Below are 8,277 nucleotides of genomic sequence, written 5' to 3' on the forward strand. Positions count from 1 at the left end.
TCCATCAGCCGATACCGCTTCTGAAACAGAAGATGAATCACTCAGTCACAATGTCACAGGAGCAGGTTGCCAGTCTCCTGGCTAATGCTTTCTTCTGTACATTTCCCCGACGAAACGCTAAGATGAGATCGGAGTATTCTAGTTACCCAGACATTAACTTCAATCGGTATGTTTTCAGACAATACCTCTTTTTCTTTTTTTGATTCAGGGTCTCACTGTGCAGCCCCAGCTGGCCTGGCCTCTGTCTCACAGAGATCCACCTGCCTTTGCCTCCTACTGCTAAAACTAAAGGCCTTCTCCACCACACCCAGAGAAAATACCTTTTTGACAGAGAAATGGAGAAAGATGAAAGAAACTAATGTATTTGAGTGATGTTTCATGGTATTTTATGTAAGTAGTGTTTTTGCCATTTTGTAGGCAATATAATTAAAGTTCATAGAGGTAAAGAACTTAATTGGGATCCCGGAGCCAGTAAAGCTAAGGCTTCGCTGTCCCTCCAGACCCTGTGTTGCCTCCGGTCTTCCAAGTCCTCTTCTGAATGCTTGTGGTTCCATCTCTTGCTCAGTTTGATAATTCACAGAAATGTTTGTTGTACATTATAATCCTTAATATTTACAAAGTAAAAATAGAAAGTCACTGGGTGTGGTGGTATGCCAGCACTTGGGAGGTAGAGGCAGATGCATCTCTGTGAATTTGAGACCAGCATGGTCTACATAAGTGAGTTCTAGGCCAGCCAGGGCTACATAGTGAAACCTTGTCTCAAAAAAAAAAAAAAAAAAAGAGGGTGATAACCCTCAAAAAAAGTCATAAAAGGAAAAAGATATATAATACAAATATAAAGTGAAAACTAAAGTGATTTTTTCTTTCACGGTAGACATGATTATCAACATAATATTTTGTAAGGAAGACAAAGGAGTGTTCAAATTATTTGACAAATTAATACATTGTAAAGGTATTGATAAAACTTTAGATTTCAGCCACTTTCCAAATGAGTGTTCTCTTATCTACCCAAATGAAAACGCTGTAAGAAATCTTCCTGGCAAATGGATAAGCCCATCTTTCCCTCCTTTCTTCCTGCTCCCCAGTTCGTCTCTCACCTCTGTTTCCTTCCATGTGTGTTGTATGCTCCTCTTTCACAGGCTATATGCCCACCCGTACCCTCTCTAATCGCCTGTCTGTTGGTTCTGAGAGTGGGTCACTGTGGGCAGTGTGCCACAAAGGTACAATCATGAGACAAGCACAGAAGCCAGTAGGTAGTCAGGCTATTTTTATATTCAAAGGGGAGTGGTACAGTAGCTCCATTAATTTTAATTTCCCTATTTGTAATGCTCCTTAAAAACTTACTTTGAACTTTTAGACTTAAAAGTTACAAAAATAGTATCCAAGAGTTTCAAGTCACCCAATTTCACTTTGCTATCATCTTTTATACCAAAATAAAAACAACCACGGCTAGGTTATATTGATATAATACCGTTCACTGACCTGCCAGCTTTATTTGAATTCTGTGATCTTTTCTGTTACCCTTTTTTTCTATTCTGGCTCATAGCTAGCGCCATACATTGCACATGTCTGCTTTGACTCCTCCAACCTGTCCCTTAGAGTTTTTACATTCTTTTATGACGTTGACCCCCTTGAAGATTACTCGTTAGTTAACAATGTAAAGTGTTTTCCACCCGATTTTGTCTGATGTTCTTTCACAATTAGAATGAGGCCATGCTTTTTTGGTTTTGATTTTGATTTTCTGAGACAGGGTCTCACTGTAACCCAGGCTAACATCAAATTCTTGATTATTCCCCATCCTTCACCTTCCTGGTGCTGGGATTATATGTGCAAGCCATAACACAGGGCTAAACTGTGCCTTTGGGGCAGAAATAATCCTGTCCTTAGTGCTTCAGATCTGTGAGTTTGTGATTCATTTTAGGATTGGTACTCAGCTAGCCAAGGTAATGTCTCCTGGGTTTTTCCACTGTAAAAAAAACTGTCTTCTATTTTACCTTAGGAAAGGTAAAACACTATGCAAATGATTTTTTTCTTTTTTTTTTTTTTTTTTAATCTTAATGAGTTTATCGGGCTTGCTAACAGAGCATAGGGTGGGGGTTTATTTACAGAAGAGTGCCCCCCCCATTTAGCAAATAATTTCTTGTCTCACATTTTTCTGCACTAACTTTAGTATCTGTTAGTGGACCTTGTCTGCAATTATTATAGTGCCTATTGTAATTTTGCTGTTTTATCTTTTATGCTCATTAATTGAAATTCTATTGTAAGAAACCTCTGCCCCTTACCTTGAATCTTTTAGAATATCAGAATGATACATAATTATACATAATAAAATTTAAGGCACTCATGATTCATTTTATTACTCACATTGTTCTATTGATCATTAGGGCTTTTGTTTTTGGTCTTTTTGAGATGGTCTCCCTGTAGCTCTAGCTGACCTGAAACTCACTATGTAGACCAGGCCGACCTTGAACGCACCAAAGATTCACCTGCCTCTGCCTCCCCAGTGCTGGGATTAAAGGTGTGTGGCAAATGCATCTTTATTTATTTATTTATTTATTTATTTATTTATTTATTTATTTATTTATTTAGAGACAGGGTCTTCCTGTAGCCCCAGCTGGCATTGTACCATCACGCCCAGGGTAGGGCCTTTTTTTTTTAGGTTGGTTCTTACATACTTTTGAAAAACTCTCTATCTTTTTTGTTATGTGCATTTCCTTCCTTTTAGAATCACAAAATGTTCTAGGCTTATCTTTTTTCTGTGCCTCAGTTGTGGAATAAACCATTTTTCTAAGGGTCCCTGATTCCTTTTATTTAGATTAGAGACTAAAATCTGGATGGTAGGTTTGCTGATTACTACTGGAGTGTCAGTGTTTTTAATGCGGCTTGTTTTATATGGACAACATTTCTTACAACTTACATGACAGTTGGAAAATATGTTTAAAGTTCTCTCTAGTGTCATAGAGTGTTAGTCCCAAAGGCTTTGTTTTTAGGGTTTTTTTTTTTTTAATGACAAAATAATTCTCTCTCTGAAGATGAAGGATTTAAGCTTATAGTAAATATCATTTTAACAATAAGTTTAACTAGATCAGTTGAAGATTTAAAGTCAAGTATACTCTTATCTCTCTGGCTAATGGATATTCTTTTGGATTCTAGAACACTAGAAGGGAATTAATGCCACAGCTGTTACAAGAACTCCAGCAGTGTGTATTTGCTTCCCATTATGAGACCCTAACCAACATTAATGACCCTAACCTAGCAAACAACAGGAATAGTGACTGTTCAAAGCCACCAGTGTATCTGTTAGAGCTCTCTGTGGGAGTTTCTAGGCAGGGGATTGAAACTTGAACAGTCTTCTGATCATGCTCAGTGCTTTTCCTGTGTCTCACTGCCATGCAAGAGCAGAATGCCCTGAGAATGCTCAAGAAATAGAGGACAGAACAAAGTTTCCCTTTTCCACATGATTATAAAAGATGAGGTACCCAGTCTGATTAGACATTTGGTAAAATAGCATTTTCTTGTGGATGTGTTCCTTTTTTTTTTCCCTTTGGCTGGTTTGTATTTATGATTATAATTTCTGGTAATTCAGAGTTGTATGTAAGTGTGTGAGTATACTCAATCTCAAGTGAGATATGGCTAGCTACTTGATTGAATAAGAAAAATGGTAAGAGTATGTGTTGGGAAGCTGACGTCAATAAATTGAATAAGTCTTCCTGTTTTATTTATTGTTGTGTTCTTCCAGGCCTGCTTAGTTATGTTAAATAACTCTGACCTTTTCCCCTGCTTGCCTTTCATGGCCTGAACATTCATATAAAGGCTTCCAATGTGATTAGCATTGATGCTCTGAAATTGCATGGAAACTAGATAGTCAGAGATAAATTGAGGGTCTCAGCAGTGGTCAGCCCAGAGGGCTTTTACATCTGTCTCTTCTCTGGATTGTAAATGCTGCTGGGGCCATATGGCAGAGTGCCTCACAGTGGAGCCAGAAATGACTCTCTGGCTAGGTCCTTATTATCACTTGCTTCTGTTTTAAAGTGGAGGTTATAGTGCTTCGGACTTGATTTACTGTATACTAATGGGATTAATCCTTAATTTAAAATTTGTGTGTGTGTGTGTGTGTGTGTGTGTCTGTGCGTGCGTGCGTGCATGTGCGTGTGTGCATGCGTGTGTGTGTGTGTGTGTGTGTGTGTGTTTGTGTGTTTGTATGTAATCTAATTCCAGTAATTTTTTCAGTATTTCCACTCAGGGAAAAATCTTATTTAACCATGTTTCTCTTTATACGTACAGAAAGAAAAACACCCATTAATAACTATCTGACCCTTTAACCGATTTCTTCCCTTTAAAATACAAACTAAGTGAGGTTGCCTGGCTAGTGTTTTCTGTTGGCTTTTTAAAATAAATTTTCATGTAGTAAACTGTGGAAATAATCTTTCCTACATGCACAAGGATTATTATGACCTGGTTTATGTACAAATTTACATACATTCTGCTGACTGAAAAATATATTTCACATATATATACCAAGACTTTTGAAAAATCTGCATTATTTAGAAATGTGTTGGGAAGTTATAAAATTAGATGATATGGGACTAAAGAAAGATGACCTAGCAGTTAAGAGCACTAGCTGCTCTTATACAGGACCATGTTTGGTTTCCAGCACCACATGGTAGCTCACAACAATCTGTAACTCCAGTTCTAGGGGAATCCAATGTTCTGTTCTGACCTCTGTGGATTTTCATGCACCCGGTATACTTATGTCCATGTAGACAGAACACTCATACACGTAAAATAAAAGTAAATTAAAAAATATTTTCAGTCCAGACCAGCCTGGTCTACATAGTAAGCTCCAGAACAGCTGGGGCTACAGGGAGACCCTGCTTCAAAAGACCAAATAAAATATATATATTATCAGGCCAGATGTGGTGGAACACACCTTTAATCCCAGCACTCAGGAGGCATTGGCAGGCAAAGTCTGTGAGATTGAGTCCAGCCTGGTCTACATAGTGAGTTCTAGGTTAGCTGGGGCTACATGGAGACTCTGTCTCAAAAAACAAATCAAATATATACATATATACATACATATAATTTTTAAAAATTAGAGGATGTTTAATCACTGTGAGTCTCCTTTCTCTCTCTCTATCGGTCTCTATCTTTCTCTTGTCATATCTTTCTCTCTGGTTTTGTGTCTCATCTGTTCCTGTTTCCAGCCCCATTTCTCTCAGCCTGTTTCACCTCCCCCTGCTTCTTGAGATCCATCATCAGTCCCTTTGTCTTTTTCTTTACCCACTACATACTGTTCTCAGATTGTACATCATTCTCATGACATTTCATGTGCATTGCCAGTGAATTCTGTCATTTTCACATGATACCAAAACAGGATAATTTATTTTATCCTGTTGTCTGAATGACTGTACTTCTACATCACACGTGGACATGCGTACACACACACACACACACACACACACACATCATAATACAATATCAATTTTTAAAAATATTTTATTATTTTTGTATTTTATGTGTGTGCATGTTTTGCCTGCATTAAGTTCACCCATCTCATGCAGTAGCCACAGAGGTCAGAAGAGGCTGTCAGATCCCCTGGCACTGGAGTTACAGATGGTTGTTAGCCACCATGTGGGTGTGAGGAATCAAACCCGAGTCCCCTGCAAGGACAACCCATCTCTCTAGCCCTACAATATTAATTTCTTAAAAAATTAACTAATGACATTTTAAATTTTAAAAGATGAGAAAGCATGTTTGGTTACACAGTGATTTGAAAATACGCTTGAAGAAGTAAATAAATATAATGTATTGAGATTCTGCTTGATTTATACTTTTGAGATAGGGGGTCGGGGTTGTTTGCTTGCTTGCTTTGAGACAGTGTTACGTAGCCCAGGCTAACCTTGAACTCACTAGCTGAGGCTGGCCTTGAACTCTTGATCTTCCTGCTTCTTACCTCCCAAAGTTCTGGAATTGCAAGCATGCACTACCATCCCCTACTCTGTGCCTTTAAGATTTAAATTTCCAAAATAAAACTGTAGCACTCAATTTGTAGTGATAATAATAGCCATGTAATCTAGAAATTCCGTATTGCCAGGATAATAAATCTAAAATCCCAAGGGGCTCCTAAGGTTAATGGTTTGCCATCGTGGTTATGAAATATATGGATTTTTATGTGATTTTACAAATAGCTGACCACATATGGAATATTTTTCCTTTTGGGGAAATTATTCATTAAGGAAAATAGCCATTTTCTTCTCTTTCTGTGATGGCTGTATTGAAGAGCTTTTCCCCCTTAATTGAACATCGTTTCAGTGCTTTAAAAAAATGCTTTTTAAAAAAGTGGTGGCTCTGCTTTCTAGCCACACTGCTTTCTTCTTCTAAGTAGTAAGCTCAGAAAGAGATTTTTCAGTAGAGTCTAAGATATTCATTTAGTAAATTGTATTTATTGATTTAGGGTGTTTAATTAAATTGCCATGTGACTTCTTCATTTAGACTCACTGTGATTTAAGCAGTCTATTCTAGTTGACCCATTACAGACAAGATGAAACTGAAGCTGGCACTCTCACAGCCTTTTTTTGTGATCAGTCAGACTTAAGCATATTTGTATTAAGTATTTTAGGACAACAAATCAAAAGTAAGTAAAAATTATTGTATAGGTACTGTTAAACTATTTTTAAAGATACAGATTAGGTTAAAATACTACACAGTGTTAGTGTTCTTTTTAGAAAATATTCATATTAATTGTTTCTCCAGAAGTTGACTCTGAATTTAGATCATTGTAAAAAGAATCCTTTGAAATTTCTGTTTCTTTTCCATTTTCTAATTCATTTTAGTTGGTCAGTAGAATTTTCTACAAAATTTACTTTTCCCTCTCTAGATACTTATGTAAGCTTGTTCTTCTAATGAAAAACATTACCTCTTTCAGTACTCACTAAAGTAGACTTTTACTTGGAGGTGTTCTGCACTTAAAAGTCAGAATACATGACTAGAGGCAGAGATCTTCATTATTTAAAGCTACTGAATCTCCATATGCTTTTAAAATGCCTTTGGAAAGCTAGATTTTAGACCCAAAAGTGCTTTTGTGTAAAGTCTTTTAATGAACTACTTACTCAGGTCATGTGCTTCTAAAGCTCTGTTTTTCTTTCCCCAGGATAAACTGAATTACATGTTAACAATAGCAATGTCATGCCATTACAGAGAAAGCAAAGTGAAATTCACTGGAGACTGAATGGTACAAGGCAGGCACTGGATTTACTGTCGAGCATAGGATCTATATTAATTTGGCCTGCTCTTACAAATACCACAGGTTGTGTGACTCAAACAACAGAAATTTTATTTTTGACAATTTGGGAAGCTTGACATCCCGGACCAAGATGCTGGCTGACTGAGTTCCATAGGAGCGCTCTTCTATCTTGAAGACTGCTTCTCACCATCTCACATGGTGGCTCTTCCTCCTTTCAGAAGGAACCTGATCCTATAGGGCTCAGACTCTATTCATTTGACCTAATTTAAACCTTACCACCTCCTCACAGGCCTTATTTCCAAATACAAGCATGTTGGGGAGTCCATAGGAATATTCCACAGGAATACTGGGAAGAAAAACATTCAGTCCATGACAGGATCTGTTTAGTTACCAGAGGCGTTCATTCAGCCACCCCCCCCAATATCTCTCGTAACTATCTGTGTACTTTCCTCACTTTATTACCACTACTCAGATGTGGATTTTCTCAGATTCCATTTTTGTTTAGTTGTGTAACTACCTAGTAACATTATGCATTATAAATAATATTTACCATTAACTGACCCCCAGTTGACAGTGGGAGACAGACAGATGGACAGATGGACTGGAGAAGCAGGTGGAGGAGAGTACTACTGACTTGGACAGTTCTGAAGACATCTGGTTGTAGTAGATGCCCTTTGAGACCAGATCATCTTACAGGCTCTCCAAAATTACACTGGAAGAATTCTTTATTATTTGATAAAAATGTAGAATGAGTGTTTATAAATTATAAAGGCGTTTTTAAACAAACCCCCCCCCTTTTTTTTTTTTTTTGCCTTTTTCAGGTTGTTTGCTCCTTGTAGCCCTAGCTGTCCTGGAACTCACTGTATAGACCAGGCTGGCCTCAAACTCACAAAGATCCACCTGCCTCTGCCGATTAAAGGCATATGCCACCACACCACACTGTTTGTTGAAACTCAAGTCTTGGGAGCTGGGCATGGTGGTGTACACCTTTAATTGTAGCACTCAGGAGGCAGAGGCAGGCAGATGTCTGTGAG

General features: G+C 37.8%; 1 protein-coding gene across 1 annotated transcript in view; it reads left to right on the plus strand.

The window, feature by feature from the left end:
* Nucleotides 1–8,277, plus strand: part of Parg (poly(ADP-ribose) glycohydrolase) — a 123,554-nt gene that overhangs the window by 57,666 nt on the left and 57,611 nt on the right. The gene's annotated exons all lie outside the window — the stretch shown is intronic.

The sequence above is a fragment of the Nannospalax galili genome, unplaced genomic scaffold, assembly GCF_000622305.1.
Source record: "Nannospalax galili isolate Female #2095 unplaced genomic scaffold, S.galili_v1.0 scaffold996, whole genome shotgun sequence".
In the NCBI taxonomy this organism is placed as follows: Eukaryota; Metazoa; Chordata; class Mammalia; order Rodentia; family Spalacidae; genus Nannospalax; species Nannospalax galili.